The sequence below is a fragment of the Phyllobates terribilis genome, unplaced genomic scaffold (assembly GCF_046119375.1).
Source record: "Phyllobates terribilis strain yellow unplaced genomic scaffold, ASM4611937v1 Scaffold_152__1_contigs__length_4461920, whole genome shotgun sequence".
NCBI classification, from domain to species: domain Eukaryota; kingdom Metazoa; phylum Chordata; class Amphibia; order Anura; family Dendrobatidae; genus Phyllobates; species Phyllobates terribilis.
The window spans coordinates 2,124,450-2,144,557 of record NW_027362912.1 but is presented as its reverse complement, the minus strand read 5'-3'; positions in this window follow the sequence as shown (position 1 = coordinate 2,144,557).

Below are 20,108 nucleotides of genomic sequence, written 5' to 3'. Positions count from 1 at the left end.
TGAAGAGCACCCATCTGTCTCTTCACCACCTGCCAAATTGCCCAGGCAGTCAGAAAGCCCTGGACAGGAGCCATGTCTACTTCTGTTCTCTGAATCTCTTGGCTTGGAAAGAGGGGGCCAGCCAAGCAGAATTCTAGAATTAGAAGAAGAGGTAGTATGAAGCTTTGTATCTCTGAATCTGAAGAGGCGGGTGGGCCAGTGCCTATGATCAGCACACCTCAGTACGCATTTGATGATGAGACTCAGGTGCTACTTTCTGGTGCGTACTGTACTGTCGAGACTACCCAGGAGAAGCAGTTGTTTGAAGAGGGTGGTGTAGATGATGAGGTCCTTGACCCATCATGGCGTGAGGGACAGGAAGGTGGTGGGAGCAGCTCTGAGGAAGAGATTCCCCTAACGGCCCAAAAAGGAGGGAGAGAGAAGGGGCAGACTAGGTTGCCTGTAGCCTCCACTTCGGCACCCATTAGGAGCATGCCTCTTCCAAAATCCAAAATGGGCGCTCCCAAGACTTGCAGTGCCTGGTCCTTTTTTGACACAGTTGCAGATGACATTTGCTTTGTCAAATGCAAGCTGTGTAATCAGAAGGTGAAAAGAGGGAAAAGTGTCAGCAACCTCAATACCACAAATATGTGGAAACATGTGCGGACCAAGCACGTGGTGGAGTTACAAAAACACACTGAAGACCTAGGCCAACCTACAGCGCCACCTACCACCTCTTCAGCTCGTGTTGTAGCCTCTTCCTCCAGCTCACACACAGCTGGTTCGGCTTCCTCACAGGATCGCCATGGAAGAATCTCTGGCACTGTTGTACAGAGACACAGTGTAATTCCACCCACAGCACCACTTTCCCTGTCATCCTCACACTCCCAGGCCAGTCTACAGCCATCGTTAGCACAGGCATGGGAGAAAAGGCGCCCATGCTCGGCAAACCACCCCCGAGCACAGGCACTGAATGCTGGCATTGCTAAACTACTGGCCCTTGAATTGCTATCATTCAGGCTGGTGGAGACTAACACATTCTGTAACTTTATGGCATTGGCAGTCCCACAATACAACGTGCCCAGCCGCTTTTATTTCAGCAGGCAAGCCTTCCCTGCCCTGCAACAGCATGTGGAGGGAAAAATTAAACATGCGTTACAAAACGCCGTCAGTAGCAAGGTCCACCTGACCACCGATGCGTGGACCAGTAAGCATGGACAGGGACGATACCTTTCCCTCACTGCCCATTGGGTAAATGTTGTGGAGCCGGGTACAGATCTTGAGAGTGGCGCTGTACGTGTTCTGCCAACTCCAAGGATTGCAGGAATCCAGTCTGTACACATTGACTCCTCCTCATACTCCAGTTCCTCTGAATCAGCGCAGCTGGAGCCGTCACGGTCTACCTCCACATTGACCCGTGAACGGTTACCTGTTATGATGACCGATATGAGCACAGCCGTGGCCAAACGTCAACAGGCCGTATTAAAGTTAATTTCTTTGGGGAATCGAAGCCACACAGCGCAGGAGCTCTGGAATGCCATCAAGCAGCAGAGCGACGTGTGGTTTGTGCCAGCGAATCTCCAGCCAGGCATGGTAGTGTGTGACAATGGCCGAAATCTGGTGGCAGCTCTGGGCCTAGGCAAGCTCACTCACATCCCATGTCTGGCACATGTGCTCAACTTGGTCGTGCAGAGTTTTTTGAGGGACTATCCGGATCTTGATGCACTGCTTCACAAGGTCCGCATAGAGTGCGCTCACTTGCAGTGTTCCAGCAATGCAAGATCGCGCATTGCAACTCTGCAGCGCCGATTATGTCTTCCGGAACATCGCATCATATGTGACCTACCCACCAGGTGGAATTCAACGTTACATATGTTGGAGAGGTTGTGTGAGCAGCAGGCAGCAGTAATGGAGTACCAGCAGCAGCAGGCGCAAACAAGTCGCAGTGCACGCCGTTCACACTTCACCACCACTGAGTGGGCCTCTATGAAGGACATTTGCCACGTTTTTCGTGCCTTCGATTATTCCACGCGGATGGCGAGTGCAGATGATGCACTAGTCAGCATGACTATCCCCCTTATCAGCCAGCTTGAAAAAACACTGCAAGCACTAAGGGACGAGGTTTTGGAAGAGGTGGAGGATGAGGAGTCACAAATGCCATCTGCTTCTCTACAGTCTGCACAACGTGGTTCCTCACAAAGGCCTAGGCAGGGGACACTTTGTGAGGAGGATGAGGAGGAGTCAATGGAGGAGGAAGACATCTGTCCAGAGGAGGGAAGTACACAATGCTCTAGTAGTTAGTATCTAGAGCGAGGGTGGGGTGATGCAGAGCAGGCAGAGATCACGCCTCAAGCAGGGGACAGCGTTTCTTGGCCAGTTGGCAGTCTGCAGCACATGGTGGATTTCATGCTGCAGTGCCTGAGAAACGACCGCCGCATCGCCCACATTCTCAACACGGCTGATTATTGTGTGTCCACCCTCCTAGATCCTTGCTACCGGGACAACTTACAAAGCCTCATAACACCGTTGAACCGGGAGCGTAAAATGCGGGAGTACCAAGACGCACTGGTGCATTCCATCATGTTCTCCATTCCAACCGAGAGCAGTGCTGCTAGTGCTTTACAAAGCAGCTCAGTGCGTCGAGGCAGTGGATGAAGCTCTGCACAAAGAGGGAGCAGAAGCAGCGCCTCAGCACAAGGCAAGACCAGTATGGCCCAAATGTGGCAAAGTTTTGTGTCCCCGCCGCCACAAATGTCTACACCATCACAGACGGCTCCAGTCAGCAGGAGGCAACGTTTCCGTCAGATGGTGACAGACTACATGTCTTGCCCTCTCAGTGTACTCCCAGACGGCTCTTCCCCCTTCAAGTTTTGGGTCTGTAAGCTGGATACATAGCTAGAGCTTAGCCAGTATGCATTGGAGGTGCTAGCTTGCCCTGTTGCTAGTGTATTATCGGAACACGTCTTTAGTGCCTCAGGTGGTGTACTAATGACTCGCCCCCTGGGTCGTGGGGCACTCGGATCCGGGCAATAGGGAAACGATGGGGGTAGTGGTGGCACCACGGTTCCGTGGCTCAGGGTGGTCAGACCGGTGGTAGTCTGCTATGAGCTGTTGGTATGTCCTACTACGCCACCCTTGGATTGCGGTCAGTGCGAACCGCCGCTGCCAGGCAGACCGCTGGGGCTGATGATGTATGCAGCTGGGGTAGTGTGACTCCCCACTGGAAGAGTGCGGCCCCAGGGCAGTATAATGGAGGATGGGGGTGATGGTGTAGGGCGTCCCAGTACCGTTAGTGCTGGAGGAGCAAGGAGCACACAGACAACAGGTTGCAGTCCAGGGTCTTTACTAGAACAGGTGAACTGACCCACAAACAGTCCCGGCTAAGAGGGGACCTGGATGTCTGAGAGCAAATGGGAAGTTGGCCCTGGTCAGGGTGAGGGTGTAGGCCTACCGTGCTCTCTGCGCTCCTTCTGGCTATCTCCTCCTTATAGGGTAACAGCCCACGTTCCCGAGCTCACCGTGTCCTCTCGCCCGTATGGTTTGCAACGTGGGTCCCTTTCTACTCTCGGCCTGGTACGGCTTTGCTGGTCCCTTCTGCTGTGGCGGAGCCTCCGGGCTTCTTAGGCCAAGGAACATACAGTCCCCCGCGGAATGGTTATCTGCTGCAGGACGTGGAATCCTCACAGCCTCAGACACCAAAGTCTGGTAAATTTGGTTCTTTGTCTGCCAGGACAGGCGTACTTCACCTCTTGTCCCTGGCTTGTGGCTCTCCTACTGCCACACGTCCTCTTAGGGTGCAACACAACTGTTTCTCTCTGCTCTGGGACACCTCTCAGTCCTGAGACAGGTCGTCCAGTTCTCCCTAACCCTGCCCCCAGTTCCAGCTTTTATAGGGGCAGCCTGCTCCCCCTACTGGCCTGAGACAGGAGGTATTGCATGCTAATGTTCCCCTGACTAGAGAACCTCCCCCTTGCTCTCAGACACAGCTTTATTATATTTGTGGCATCCAGGCCAGGGTGACACATTCCCCCCTAGTAGAATTTAGTACTCCGGGACTAAACAGTAAACAAAGATAATATACATGACTATAAAACATTAGTAGACAAACGACGCACAGGTTGACTTCTTAAGGTCACAGTGTGGTCTGTGACCGGCTGTCCATATCACCAACACAACGGGGAGCCTTAACCAGGTGGGGGTCTGTCCTAGCCCAAGTCCTTTACAGTCTTAGTTCATTCCTTGGTCAGGCTCCGTACGCAGTCCATACAAAGTCCCGGTTATTAAAAGTCCATAACCTTTGAGTCCGTACGGTAACTGCAAGAAACTGAAATACACTATTAATAATCATGCAGGTAACTTGGCAAACATTTCAACATTTGGCAACAGGGTTATTTACAGTTCTAGTGCATCCTATATTCTCCAGCGAGCGGGTATCTGCCCCTTTGTGCTCCTGGTTGACCTCCTTAACCCACTGTCTGGTGGTAGACCGACCTGGCTTTCCCCACTAGCGTTAGGGGTACAGCTACCAGCTGGGTGTACAGGTAGGGCAGGCAGCTGTCTGCGGGTCCTTTGGCTCACCGCAGGCATGGCAGGCTCACTGTCAGCAGAGGGTTGACTCTCCTGGGCTGCTGGTACAGGCTCTTCTGCCTCTGGAACTGCTTGCTCCTCTTCACCTTCCAGCTCTGGTGTAGGTTGTTGCTGAGCCGGTTGCAGGAAATGCAGGACGGGTACCACTATGGCATCGTTTATTCGAGTCCCGGACTGAGGGAACTCTCCAAGAACGGTGCTGATCATTTCTTCCTTGTCCTCTGCGGGTTCAAGGTCACTTTGATCCTTTTCTGCAATACGGAGTTGCTCGGGGCACCTTTTTAGGTGGTCTCTGGAGACGGTACTAGTAGTTTCTCCTCCATCCTTGGTGATCACGCACACCTTCGGGTTGTCGTGATCAGACTGCAGTACGGTGTAGGGTTCCCTTTCCCACTGGTCGTCCAACTTATGTAGCCTTCTCTTTCGCTTCAGGAGCTGCTCACCAGGTTCCAGGGGGCCAGCAGGGGCGTGTTGGTTGAAGAGTTTTTCTTGCCTCTCTCTCACCTGGGCCAGGCTCTTCTCCACACTCTCCTGTACCTTCTTGTACTGCAGTTGCCTTTCCGTATCCCAGTCCGCATCCGGGGAGGTGTCCTCAGATGTTAGGACTCCCATCTCCAGGTCTACGAGCAGCTTACCTGGTCTGGCTCGCATCAGGTAAGCCGGGGTGCAGTTTGTAGCATTCACCGGGATATGGTTGTATAAGTCTATCAGGTCCGGCAGTTTTTCTGGCCACAGGCTGCGTTCCTCCAGGGGCAACGTCTTCAGGAGATCAATGACTATATTGTTCATTTTCTCACACATCCCGTTGGTTTGTGGGTGGTAAGGCGTTGTCCGAATCTTCTTACAGCCATAGAGGTTGCAGAACTCTTGGAAGATTTCGGCCTCGAACGCTGGACCCTGGCCTGTCAGGACCTGTTCCGGATACCCGTGTGGACGGCAGAAGTATTGTTGGAAGGCTCTGGCCGCCGTTTGGGCTGTCAAGTCTTTCACCGGGACCACCACTAGAAAACGGAAATAGTGGTCCACGATTGTCAGGGCGTAGATGTATCCTGACCGGCTTGGAGCCAATTTGACGTGGTCCAGAGCTACCAGCTCAAGAGGCTGCTGGGTGACGATGGGCTTCAAGGGTGTCTTCTGGCTGGTGCGGTCTTTTCTCCTTAAGTTACAAGGGCCACAGTCCCTGCACCACTTCTCTACAGCCCCTCTCATGCCGACCCAAAAGAACCGTCCTCTTAGCAGGAACTCCAGTTTCTTCCAACCGAAGTGCCCCGCTTTGTCATGGTAAGCCCCCAGGACCATAGCTGCATCCCGCCTTGGGACCACGACTTGCTAGGTCAGCTCGTGTGTCCGGTGGTTGACAAGTCTTCTGCACAGCTTGCCTTCGTAGAGGAACAGCTTGCTCTTCTCTTTCCATAGCTGCTTGGCTTCCTCTGGAGCATCCGGATCTAAGCGGGCGTCTTCCTGGGTCAGCAGATCTTTCACCAGGCGGATTGCAGGGACACTATCTTGGGTCTCGGTCCAGCTGTGGTGAGGTAGGGGATTGATCATAACGGTTGTTAAATCTTCCTCCTTCACGCGGTGAGAGTATTGAGCGGCTCCATACCGGTGAAACGCAGGGAGTTCTACCTCCTCCAGCTCTTCTGGGTCTTTGTCACCTTCAGGTAAGTGAGGCATTCTCGATAGGGCATCAGCGTTGGCATTGGTTTTGCCTGCCCGGTACTTGATCACGAAGTCATAATTGGAGAGTCGCGCCAGCCACCGCTGTTCCAGGACACCCAGCCTTGCATTGTCCAGGTGTGTCAACGGGTTGTTGTCCGTGTACACGGTGAACTTTGCAGAGGCCAGGTAATGCTTGAAGCGTTCCGTCACGGCCCACACCACCGCCAAGAATTCTAGCTTGAAGGAGCTGTAATTCTCCGGGTTCCTCTCGGTGGGCCTCAGCTTCCGGCTGGCGTACGCGATCACCCGTTCTCTGCCCTGTTGATTTTGGGACAGTACGGCTCCCAGTCCCACATTACTGGCGTCCGTGTGGAGAATAAAAGGCTGGCCATAATCAGGGTAGGCCAGGATCTCATCTCCTGTGAGGGCCATCTTCAACTGGCGGAAGAACTCCTCTTCCGGTTTACCCCACTTGAAGGGTGGCTTTTGACTTCTGGACTTAGACTGTCCGATCAGGAGGTCCTGCATAGGAGCTGCCATCTTAGTGAACCTGGGGATGAACCTTCGGTAGTAGCCTACCAACCCGAGAAACTGTCTCACCTCTTTGATGTTCGAGGGGCTTGGCCAGCTCTTGATTGCCGTGACCTTGTCAGGGTCGGGGGCTACTCCTTCCACGCTTACCACGTGCCCTAGGTACTGGACCTTTGGTTTCAGCAGGTGACACTTCGATGGTTTCACCTTCAGGCCATAGCCTGCCAGGGCTTCGAACACCTCAGCCAGGTGTTTGAGATGGTCCTCGTAGGTCTTCGAATAGACGATCACGTCGTCCAGGTAATGGAGGACCGTCTCGAAGTTTCGGTGCCCTAGACAGCATTCCATCAGCCGCTGGAAGGTCCCTGGTGCGTTGCAGAGCCTGAAAGGCATGCAGTTGAATTCGCTCAGTCCCATCGGGGTGGTGAAGGCGGTCTTCTCCTTGTCAGCCTCTGCCACAGGAACCTGCCAGTACCTGCTAGTAAGGTCCAAAGTAGAAAAGAAGTTAGCTGATTTTAGTGCGGCTAAAGACTCTTCTATTCTAGGCAGCGGATATGCGTCTTTGTGGGTGATATGGTTGATTTGTCTATAGTCTACGCACATTCTCATGGTGCCGTCTTTCTTTTTCACCAGAACCAAGGGGGCTGCCCAGGGGCTACAGCTATCTCGAATGACCCCAGCTTCTTTCATTTCTCTTAGAATGCCCTTTGCATTCTGATAATGTGCAGGGGGTACAGGTCTGTGTCTCTCTTTTATTGGTGGGTGGCTCCCTGTAGGGATGTGGTGTTCTATCCCTTTTACTCTGCCAAAGTCTAGCGGGTGCTTACTAAAGACTCTCTCGTACTCCTGTACCACCCGGTAGACTCCTTGTTTTTGGTGCAGGGGAGTGGAGTCAGCACCCACGTGGAGTTTCTGGCACCAGTCCTCCTTTTGTTTCTGGGAGCCACTACCCTCCGCCTGTGGAGATGGAGGCAAGGGTTCCACGGCCCTGATAGCTTTGTGTTCGACAACAAACAGTTTGGCGAGTTTAGCGTACCTGGGTAAGTGTACATCCCTCTCCCCAATGTTGAGGATGCGGACGGGCATCCTCCCATGACGGACATCAACCACCCCCCGGGCTGTCAAAATGGTGGGCCTGCTGTCTGAGTACACGGGTTCTACCATGGCTTGGTAGTCTCTACCTCTCAACCCGATTGCAGTCCGACACCAGATCATCATTTCACTTTTGGGAGGCATGGAAATGGGGAATGGATCACTGAGTCTTACGCTACCGATCTCACCACCAGACAGTTCTACCTGCTGCCGTCTCATCAGGGCTTTTATCTCCTTGTTGAGGACTCTTTGTTGGCTGGAACTAGCATTCACCGCCACCTGTTGTAGAATTACAATTACCTCTGAAAGACCATTTTCAATCACGTTAGTACCCACAGTTATTTTAGGGTGACTTTCACGATGGTCAATGTCCACAATAATTACTCCCTGTGCCGGTAGTTCAACTTTACCAATTTTAATGGTCATCTCCTTGAACCCCATCTGCGGCACGGGTAAGCCATTACTGGCGATGATGCTCAAGTTACTGTCTGGATACCGCGTTATATCAGCATCAGTCCAATACTGCTTAAAAAGTACATAAGGGATAGTGGTTACTTGCGACCCGGTATCCAGCAAGGCGCTCATGGGGATACCGTCCAGCACCACGGGTAAAACCGGGCACCCCCCAACATACTTATCACGCCAATTATAAGGGCCTGGTGATCTTATGCCTGGGGGTTGGCCCTCTGCCCCAGGTTGGACCCGTTTAAATTACAGTACCTGGAAATGTGTCCGGGCTGGTTGCATCGACGGCAAATGGTCTGTCTATTCTCTGCGTAGCGGTCTGTGGGCCTCCCTCGGAACGACGGGATCCTCCTCTGTCGACGCCACGGAACAAGCTCCGGACTTGAAGCCAGCTCGATGGGTCTTGACGGGTCCACTTGTAACGCCTGGACGGTCCTTGTCAATGCCGCGACGCTCCTGGTCAGCTCCTCTACTTGGTGGTGTAGATCTTTCTACGGGGCTTGGTTCAGGGCCTGTGCATCAGCCCCCACGGAGTCCTTTTCTCCCATGCCTGTGCTAACGATGGCTGTAGACTGGCCTGGGAATGTGAGGATGACAGGGAAAGTGGTGCTGTGGGTGGAATTACACTGTGTCTCTGTACAACAGTGCCAGAGATTCTTCCATGGCGATCCTGTGAGGAAGCCGAACCAGCTGTGTGTGAGCTGGAGGAAGAGGCTACAACACGAGCTGAAGAGGTGGTAGGTGGCGCTGTAGGTTGGCCTAGGTCTTCAGTGTGTTTTTGTAACTCCACCACATGCTTGGTCCGCACATGTTTCCACATATTTGTGGTATTGAGGTTGCTGACACTTTTCCCTCTTTTCACCTTCTGATTACACAGCTTGCATTTGACAAAGCAAATGTCATCTGCAACTGTGTCAAAAAAGGACCAGGCACTGCAAGTCTTGGGAGCGCCCGCTTTGGATTTTGGAAGAGCCATGCTCCTAATGGGTGCCGAAGTGGAGGCTACAGGCAACCAAGTCTGCCCCCTTCCTCTCCCTCCTTTTTGGGCCGTTCGGGGAATCTCTTCCTCAGAGCTGCTCCCACCACCTTCCTGTCCCTCACGCCATGATGGGTCAAGGACCTCATCATCTACACCACCCTCTTCAAACAACTGCTTCTCCTGGGTAGTCTCGACAGTACAGTACGCACCAGAAAGTGGCACCTGAGTCTCATCATCAGATGCGTACTGAGGTGTGCTGCTGACCATAGGCACTGGCCTACCCGCCTCTTCAGATTCAGAGAGACAAAACGGTTGCGCATCACTGCATACTACCTCTTCTTCAAATTCTAGAATTCTCCTTGGCTGGCCCCCTCTTTCCAAGCCAAGAGATTCAGAGAACAGAAGTAGAGATGGCTCCTGTCCAGGGCTCTCTGCCTGCTTGAAAAAAACACTGCAAGCACTAAGGGAGGAGGTTTTGGAAGAGGTGGAGGATGAGGAGTCACAAATGCCATCTGCTTCTGTACAGTCTGCGCAACGTGGATCCTCACAAAGCCCTAGGCAGGGGACACTTTGTGAGGAGGATGAGGAGGAGTCAATGGAGGAGGAAGACATCTGTCCAGAGGAGGGAGGTACACAGTGCTCTAGTAGTCAGTATCTAGAGCGAGGGTGGGGTGAAGCAGAGCAGGCAGAGATCACGCCTCAAGCAGGGGACAGCGTTTCTTGGCCAGTTGGCAGTCTGCAGCACATGGTTGATTTCATGCTGCAGTGCCTGAGAAATGACCGCCGCATCGCCCACATTCTCAACACGGCTGATTATTGGGTGTCCACCCTCCTAGATACTCGCTACCGGGACAACTTACAAAGCCTCATAACACCGTTGAACCGGGAGCGTAAAATGCGGGAGTACCAAGATGCACTGGTGCATTCCATCATGTTCTCCATTCCAACCGAGAGCAGTGCTGCTAGTGCTTTACAAAGCAGCTCAGTGCGTCGAGGCAGTGGAGGAAGCTCTGCACAAAGAGGGAGCAGAAGCAGCGCCTCAGCACAAGGCAAGACCAGTATGGCCAAAATGTGGCAAAGTTTTGTGTCCCTGCCGCCACAAATGTCTACACCATCAGAGACGGCTCCAGTCAGCAGGAGGCAACGTTTCCGTCAGATGGTGACAGACTACATGTCTTGCCCTCTCAGTGTACTCCCAGACGGCTCTTCCCCCTTCAAGTTTTGGGTCTCTAAGCTGGATACATGGCCAGAGCTTAGCCAGTATGCATTGGAGGTGCTAGCTTGCCCTGCTGCTAGTGTATTATCGGAACACGTCTTTACTGCCTCAGGTGGTGTACTAACAGACCGTCGCATGCTACTATCCTCCGATAACGTTGACCGGCTTACTTTTCTGAAAATGAACAAGGCCTGGATCTCGCAGGAATTTGCCAGTCCTCTTCCAGAATAAATAATTGGTTGGCAACAGTATCCAGGTCTCCTGTTGTGTTCATGTTTCTACCACCTGAACTGTAATCCCTGAGCTCCAACACCGCCAGATGCTGCTCAGAAGTGCCGTCTGCACAGTCAATGCTTGCTGCCGTGTTATTGGGGTTAAGTAACGTCAGCTGATCCCCAGCTGTGTGTCCGGCAAATTCTCCTGTTCTGTCCACATCCACTGTACTACAGATTTAAAACTTGCACAAATTACACCTCTGGCTCCCCTGTTTTTAATATTTACCCTGGGCTCCAACACCGCTAGTTGCTGCTCAGAAGTGCGGTCTGCACAGTCAACGCTTGCTCCAGTGTTATTGGGGTTCAGTAACGTCAGCTGATCCCCAGCTGAGTGTGCGGCAAATTCTCCTGCTCTGTCCACATCCACTGTACTACAGATTTAAAACTTGATCCAATTACACCTCTGGCTCCTCTGCTTTTAGTATTTACCCTGGGCTCCATCACCGCTAGTTGCTGCTCAGAAGTGCCGTCTGCACAGTCAACGCTTGCTCCAGTGTTATTGGGGTTCAGTAACGTCAGCTGATCCCCAGCTGTGTGTCCGGCAAATTCTCCTGCTCTGTCCACATCCACTGTACTACTGATTTAAAACTTGCTCCAATTACACCTCTGTCTCCTCTGTTTTCAGTATTATCCCTGAGCTCCAACACCGCCAGTTGGCGCTCAGAAGTGCTGTCTGCACAGTCAACACTTGCTGCCGTGTTATTGGGGTTCAGTAACGTCAGCTGTTCCCCTGCTGCGCGGACGGCAATTTCTCCTGCTCTGTCCACATTCACACTACTACAGATTTTAAAGTTGCTCCAATTACACCTCTGGCTCCTCTGTTTTCAGTATTATCCCTGAGCTCCAACACCGCCAGTTGGCGCTCAGAAGTGCTGTCTGCACAGTCAACACTTGCTGCCGTGTTATTGGGGTTCAGTAACGTCAGCTGTTCCCCTGCTGTGCGGACGTCAATTTCTCTTGCTCGGTCCTCATTCACACTACTACAGATTTTAAAGTTGCTCCAATTACACCTCTGGCTCCTCTGTTTTCAGTATTATCCCTGAGCTCCAACACCGCCAGTTGGCACTCGCAAGTGCTGTCTGCACAGTCAACACTTGCTGCCGTGTTATTGGGGTTCAGTAACATCAGCTGTTCCCCTGCTGTGCGGACGGCAATTTCTCCTGCTCTGTCCTCATTCACACTACTACAGATTTTAAAGTTGCTCCAATTACACCTCTGGCTCCTCTGTTTTCAGTATTATCCCTGAGCTCCAACACCGCCAGTTGGCGCTCGGAAGTGCTGTCTGCACAGTCAACACTTGCTGCCGTGTTATTGGGGTTCAGTAACGTCAGTTGTTCCCCTGCTGTGCGGACGGCAATTTCTCCTGCTCTGTCCTCATTCACACTACTACAGATTTTAAAGTTGCTCCAATTACACCTCTGGCTCCTCTGTTTTTAGTATTTACCCTGGGCTCCAATACTGCTAGTTGCTGCTCAGAAGTGCCGTCTGCACAGTCAACGCTTGCTCCAGTGTTATTGGGGTTCAGTAACGTCAGCTGATCCCCAGCTGTGTGTCCGGCAAATTCTCCTGCTTTGTCCACATTCACTGTACTACTGATTTAAAACTTGCTCCAATTACACCTCTGGCTACTCTGTTTTTAGTATTTACCCTGGGCTCCAATACCGCTAGTTGCTGCTCAGAAGTGCCGTCTGCACAGTCAACGCTTGCTCCAGTGTTATTGGGGTTCAGTAACGTCAGCTGATCCCTAGCTGTGTGTCCGGCAAATTCTCCTGCTTTATCCACATCCACTGTACTATTGATTTAAAACTTGCTCCAATTACACCTCTGGCTCCTCTGTTTTTAGTATTCACCCTGGGCTCCAATACCGCTAGTTGCTGCTCAGATGTGCCGTCTGCACAGTCAACGCTTGCTCCAGTGTTATTGGGGTTCAGTAACGTCAGCTGATCCCCAGCTGTGTGTCCGGCATATTCTCCTGCTTTGTCCACATCCACTGTACTACTGATTTAAAACTTGCTCCAATTACACCTCTGGCTCCTCTGTTTTTAGTATTTACCCTGGGTTCCAGCACCGCCAGCTGTTTCCCAGCAGTGTCTTTGGCACGGGTACTCCCTCCTGCCCAGCCTGGTTCCAGCACGTCAGCTGTTTCTGGGTAGTGTCAACTTCACTTTGCCTCCAATGCGTTGTCCTGTCGTGTTGCGGTCGGGTTAGCCGACTCTATGGTGCCTGCAGTTTAGGTGACTCCTATGTGGGCTGCGGGATCTGGCAATGAAGGCTGGTTCCATAGTGCCAATAGGACAAGCACCCCCTGTAGGACTGTGGGTTTTGGTAACTGCGGCCGGCTCGCGGCCCTGCAACTTTTTTTTACATGGGTACCTTCTGCTACCCATCCGGTTTCCAGTACCGTCAGCTGGTTCTCGGCAGTGCCTTTGGCTTAGGTGCCTCCTTCGCGGTATCCAAGTTCCACCAACGTCTGCTGGTCCTTGGTAGTGCTTTCTGGCACAGGTACCTCCTGCTTAGTAACCGAGTTCCAGTACCGTCAGCTGGTCTTCGGTAGTTCCATTGGCTCTTGTACCTTCTGCTACCCATCCGGGTTCCAGTACCATCAGCTGGTTCTCGGCAGTGTCTTTGGCACGGGCACTCCCTCCTGCCCAGCCTGGTTCCAGCACGCCAGCTGTTTCCGGGTAGTGTCAACGTCACTTTGCCTCCAATGCGTTGTACTGTCATGTTGCTGTCGGTTTAGCCGACTCTATGGTGTCTGCAGTTTAGGTGACTCCTATGTGGGCTGCGGGATCTGGCAATGAAGGCTGGTTCCATAGTGCCAATAGGACAAGCACCCCCTGTAGGACTGTGGGTTTAGGTAACTGCGGCCGGCTCGCGGCCTTGCAACTTTTTTTTACATGGGTACCTTCTACTACCCATCCAGGTTCCAGTACCGTCAGCTGGTTCTTGGCAGTGCCTTTGGCTTAGGTGCCTCCTTCGCAGTATCCAAGTTCAACCAACGTCTGCTGGTCCTTGGTAGTGCTTTCTGGCACAGGTACCTGCTGCTTAGTAACCGAGTTCCAGTACCGTCAGGTGGTCCTCGGTAGTTCCATTGGCTCTTGTACCTTCTACTACCCATCCGGGTTCCAGTACCATCAGCTGGTTCTCGGCAGTTCCTCAGCCTTCTTGTACCTTCTGCTACATTTCCAAGTTGAAGCTTTTTGAAATGGTTCTTGGTAATCACTCTGGATCTCCCTGACGAGGACCCTGAAGACGAGGACCCTGAAGACCACCCCGAAGAATACAAGGACCCCGAAGAAGAGGACCCTGAAGATGAGGACCCTGAAGACCATCCCGAAGAAGACGAGGACCCCGAAGACGACGACCCTGAAGACGACCCCGAAGAAGACGAGGACCCCGAAGACGACGACCCTAAACACGAGGACCCTGAAGACCACCCCGAAGAAGATGAGGACCCTGAAGACGAGGACCCCGAAGACGACGACCCTGAAGACCACCCCAAAGAAGACCAAGAAGATGACCCTGAAGAAGTTGACCAAGAGGACAAAGAAGAAGAAGACAACCACCAAGATACAGAAGAACAAGAGACAGAAAACCAAGAAGCAGAAGTACAAGAAGCTGCAGAACAAAAAGCGGAAGAACATTAAGCATAAGACTAAAAATCAGAGCAAAAGATAATATCTAAATTATAAGCAGAAGATGACTAAGCAGTGTATGGGGGTGAGTCCGTTCCTCCTCGTGGTGCCCCTGGAAAAGACCTGCTGCTGCAGGCCAAACTGAACGCGGACAAATCCTGTTGTAAATCTTTTGTGACGGGCAGAACGAAAGGTGTAATGTTCAAACTTTTATAGATAACAACTACAGGAATGCCTGTCACAAATAAGAATATGATGAAGAAGAAGAATATGAAGAAGATGAAGAAGTAGAATATGAAGAAGAATAATAGTTGAATAAGAAGATTATGAAGAATGTAAAAAAAAGAGAATAATAGGAAGAAGGTGAAGAAGAAGATGTAGAAGGTGAAGAAGAAGTTGATGAAAAAGATGCTGATGCTGAGGATGATGAATGGGGAAAGTGTGGGAGAAGTAAAAAAGAAGGTGAAGAGCATGGAAGTAGTGAAACATAAATATCTGACAAAATATTAAAAAACTTAACATAGTCAATATTTCCATAACTCAGAACGTCTTAAAAAAAATATTAATTCCTGCTATTCCATTTGATTGGGCTAAACCTCTATGCCTTTATTGTCTCCCCCACCTCCCCCAATACATTATACATTATTCTTAGTTGTTTTCCTTCATGTAGAATTAACCTACAAGGAAAGAAAGGGTTTATTTTTATTCCGATATTTCTGTCCCATTGACTTGCATTGGTTTCCGGTATCGGAATCTGCGATATCCGATACCCAAAAAGTATCGGTTCGATCCAATCCGATCCGATATTTCCCGATATCGGAAGGTATCGCTCAACACTACTTACAGCCAATGAAAACGCAAAAGTCATTATCTCAGTAAATTAGAATACTTTATAACAACAGCTTGAAAAATGTTTTTACAATCCGAAATGTTGTCCTCCTGAAATGTATGTTCAGTAAATGCCCTCAATACTTGGTCGGGGCTCCTTTTGCATCAATTAATGTGGCAATGTGTCATGGAGGCGATCAGCCTGTGGCACTGCTGAGGTGTTATGGAAGCCCAGGTGGCTTTGATAGCAGCCTTCAGCTCGTCTGCATTGTTGGGTCTAGTGTCTCTCATCTTCCTCTTGACAATACCCCATAGATTCTCTATAATAGATTCTCTATGGGGCTATAGTCAGGCAAGTTTGCGGCCAATCAAGCACAGTGATACTGTTGTTTTTAAACCAGGTATTGGTACTTTTGGCAGTGTGGACAGGGGCCAAGTCCTGCTGGAGAATGACATTTCCATCTCCAAAAAAAGAGGGAAGCATGAAGTGCTCTAAAATGTCCTGGTAGACGGCTACGCTGACTTTGGTCTTGATAATAAACAGTGGAGCTACACCAGCAGATGACATGGCTCCCCAAACCATCACTGATTGTGGAAACGTCACAGTAGACCTCCAGCAACTTGGATTGTGGCCTCTCCACTCTTCCTCCAGACTCTGGGACCTTGATTTCCAAATGATAATTGGAACTCTGGGACCTTGTGGAGTGTGTCAAACTAAGGGACCTTTTTTAATGCTTAGGAAGCTTTTGCAGGTGTTTTTTGTTAATTATTTTAGTTTACTGAGATAATGACTTTTGTGTTTTCATTGGCGGTAAACCATAGTCATCAACATTAACAGAAATAAACACGTGAAATAGATCACTCTGTGTGTAATGACTCTATATAATATAGTTTCACTTTTTGTATTGAAGAACTGAAATAAATTCACTTTTTGATGATATTCTAATTCAGTGAGATGCACCTGTATGTGAATACAGTGTGTATATTTACAGTATGTTTGCAGGGCTGCCATCAGGAATTTCAGGGCCCCATACTGACATTTTTGGGCCCCTTGATACTCCGCCCAGACTCCACCCCAGCTCCGCCTCCATCTCTCAAATCTTTTATAGTGCCACAGCCCACTTCTGCACCACGTCCTTCCCAATCCCACATTAACAGTTCTCATGGAACACCATATTAGATACATTGTTTTTTTGTTTTGGCCAAAAGATTTTTTAAGCCTGCCACCACGACAAGGTAGACTCTTTTGGCAGGGCCCTACTCTACTCTAACATTAAAAATTTGTTAAAATATCCAATACTCTTTTTAGGTATATTTGTACTTATTTCTCTTTAAGGGAATGTGTCACATACATTTTTTAAACTAATTGAAACCAGATTGTGATAATGTTTTTATAATCTGTATTTCTGATTTCAGGGTATTATATTCTGTTTCCTGTACATTTATGGAAGCTGCTCTCTTGCCTGTTTGGAGATATGGACATTGGACATATGTCACAAGATACTGTATTATAGGGGACTCTATTTCCTTGAGAGAGCTTTCTATACATGTTCTCATGTTTAGTGACATGCAGATGTTATTGTGCAGGAAGGGGGGAGAGGTGAGCTGTGACACTACCTACTGTGAATGGTGGATTATGTTATCTCTCATTGTAATCCTGCTTGTTATGATAATGAGCTGACTGCTGAAAATGGATCTCTTCTGGACTTGTTAGTCTATTAGAAAAGCAGTTTCTGTTTATTTATTATTTTATGATATAAAGGTGACAAACTTTAAAGTAAATTCTTCCAAGACTTTAAACTATGATTAAAAGGATTGGCCATTTTCTGCTTATTGTTGACCAATGTGTTTGAGAAGAAGATAAGGCACTTACTAATATGGCCTTTCTTGAATTTCAGCACTAAATATCAAATATGGGAAACACAAATCTAGGCTCTGCTGAATTTCTGCACTGAATGCCTTTTATCATCTACAAACACATTGGTTAACAATAACCAGAGAGCGGTCAATGCCCTTAACATAAAAACTTCCTAACACATTCTCAGTAAACATTTCGCTAACTAAATGTATTTTTCATAAGAGTCATTTAGTTAAATCCTTTGGCCAATTAAACATCATAAAAATGAAGGCATTGGCTCTTCTATCATCTCTATAAAAACAGTGGAGGGAGTGTAAAGTGCTGTAGTCGTGACCGAGCTGCAGTCCCTTTGGCACTTTACAGACAAGGGGTGTCCCAGTCCCAGTGTGCTATAAAGTGTGGGGGGCATCACACCCACTTGTGGGCCGTAGGCTTCCGCTGCCTCCAGGCTTCGTCCTCAGGAGCCGCCGTACACAATGCATGGAACAACATTCAAACAAACAGTCAAACTTTCACTAACAAGTACAAGTTCATCATGTGGGTACAAGTGGGATAGGGCCCAGCAATGCAGACTTCCTTCCTCCTTAGCACAACTCCTCTTCTCTTCTGCCACACGTTCATTCTGGACTACCCCCAAGTCTGCAGACTCCATCAGCCCCAGGGATTCATTGTCCACTCCAGCAGTGCACCCGGGACCTGCCACCTGCTCCTCATGTAACTCCATGTCGCAATGTCAGAAGACCAGCCCGCTCCATGGTACCTGGCCTGAGCCATAGGCTCCAGGTGCTGTTGGAATGTCCATCACGGATCTCCATTTGGCCTCCCACTGTACAGAACATTTGGCCCATGCTGCCCCTAGCAACCCACCACCCCACCTGAACTTGAATTCTCTTCTACCCTTCACTGGCTGACACTGAATCCCCTCTAACCAGGAAGTGCCCCCCTTCTTATCAGCACTAGTGCCCTCCCACTGGGCTAAACCTAACCTTAACCATTTCCTATGTTACATGCTAATCTATTATCCTTATGCTATATTCTATGCTATGCTAAACCACAATATTGCAATATGTAGTAAAAATCACACTCAGGCTGATCTTCAATGGAGTGCCGTCAGAACAGGCTCCAGGGCCTTCAACAGGTCAGCGGCAGCCATGACAAACCATCGGCACCCTGCATTACTGGAGGAAGGGGCAAGGTGTGCCCCCCAGACTGCGCTTTAAAAATGAGATTGACAGCAGCATTTAAGGGATTAACAGCAGCGAGTGGAGCTTAGCTCTGCCTGCTGCTGTTACAGTCAGATGCTGCCTGTATTAGGCCACATACACACATTGAGTATTTGGTGAGTTTTTTACATCAGTATTTGTAAGCCAAAACCAGGAGTGGGTGATAAATCTAGAGGTGGTGACATGGTCCTATTATACTTTTCCTCTGATTGTTCCACTCCTGGTTTTGGCTTACATATACTGATGTAAAGAACTCACCAAATACTCAACGTGTGCACGTGACATAGGGGTATGTGCATGTGCAGTCTTTTATACATCGGCGTATCCACTTATTTTTTTTCTATAGAAAGACGCTTCTGGAAAACCCTGGCTGTGTGGATAGATAAAATAGTGGAAGCTTAAGATTGGAACGGTCATTTCTTTTAGTTGCTTTCGAAGCCTGAAGTGCTTAACAGAAGAGACAAGAAATGAAATATATGCACAGCAAGTCATTTTGACATTGCTGTGCATATATTCATTCTTTTTTATGTTTTTTAAGTGTTTTTTCAGGTGGGTTCATGGCAGAATATGCCTGAAAATGAGGCGGTGTGCACATACCCTAACAGTCAACATCTCTGGGAAATGATGCAGACTACTACTATTGTAGGTTAGAGGAAAAGGAATCACTGGTTACAAATGCCTATAACAGGTATTCTTGTACTTCCATTTACCCACAGTGCATCTGCAGTAGTGATGGACAGTCTGGCTCTTTTTGGCGATCTGTCTCTCCTGGCTCTGCTCACCAAAAACAGCCAGCTCTTTTGGATCCTAAACCGATCCCTATTAAATATGTGTTTACAATAGGTGAACACATATTTAAGATGATGTTAATGAGGCTGAAACTCTGCCTACTTGCAGTTGACCAATTAAATTGATGAGTGGGCAGAATTTGGTCTGGGTGGGAGTTACGACCCCTGAACACTGGAATTTAACACCCAGTTAGAGCCATTCAGAGAATATAGTGGCTCTCACTGGGGGGCTGACCCCCATCGTTCACAGCAGGAAGCCGTCAGTTTGTTTCAGTTCGTTTGTGAACGACCCATCACTAATCTGCGGGCTCCTTCATCTTGCAGCATCCATCTTCATTCTTCCCAAAGTCGGGGGGGGGGGGTGGTTGTTATCCAGTATGGTGGTATTGGTGGTATTATACACCTATGACCTAGGGCGGTGTCTGCCTCACACTATATTCCTTATAGCTCATGTCATTACTTTCTTGAATATGAGGAATTCCAAAGACATGTACATGGACATGCAATAGCAATAGAAAAAAAAAAATAAAAACTCCGGCCTCCTTCCACCCCTTAATAGCCGGCCATCTCACACCTTATTTCCCCGTCACCCAGAACAGCTCAATGAGTTGTTATGGAGGAGGGGGAAAAGGGTAATTATAGTCACTGGTAGTCACCGGTAAATATAATTATTTTACATAACAAAGCAATATAGCTTTAAATGCTATGATTTAAAAAAAAAAAACTGGCCTCCTTCCACCCCTTAATAGCCGGCCATCTCACACCTTATTTCCCCGTCACCCAGAACAGCTCAATGAGTTGTTATGGAGGAGGGGGAAAAGTATAACTATAGTCATCGGTAGTCACCGGTAAATATAATTATTTTACATAGCAAAGCAATATAGCTTTAAATGCTATGATTTAAAAATAAAAAATAAAAATCCGGCCTCCTTCCACCCCTTAATAGCCGGCCATCTCACACCTTATTTCCCCGTCACCCAGAACAGCTCAATG